Genomic DNA, 270 nt, shown 5'->3' on the forward strand with positions numbered 1-270 from the left:
GCGACATACCCATTACTCTAACTGCTGGTCCCTGGCATTTTAAATTTTAAAGACCTGTCAAATCAACACTTTTTTTCCATCCCTCAACTCCCCCGCCCCCAGGGGAGATGGCCACCCTGCAATCTCTTCTCCTCCATTCTCCTTTCCGGATCTTGATCATGCAAGCACACGCGCCCCAGAGCAAAAAAACGCTCTTCAAAAAAAGGGAGAAAAAAGAAATAGCTGCTGGCAGGAGTCCCCCTCCCCCGCCCCAGGCAAGCAAGACACTGG

Source organism: Tupaia chinensis, unplaced genomic scaffold (genome assembly GCF_000334495.1).
Source record: "Tupaia chinensis unplaced genomic scaffold, TupChi_1.0 Scaffold145304_1, whole genome shotgun sequence".
In the NCBI taxonomy this organism is placed as follows: Eukaryota; Metazoa; Chordata; class Mammalia; order Scandentia; family Tupaiidae; genus Tupaia; species Tupaia belangeri.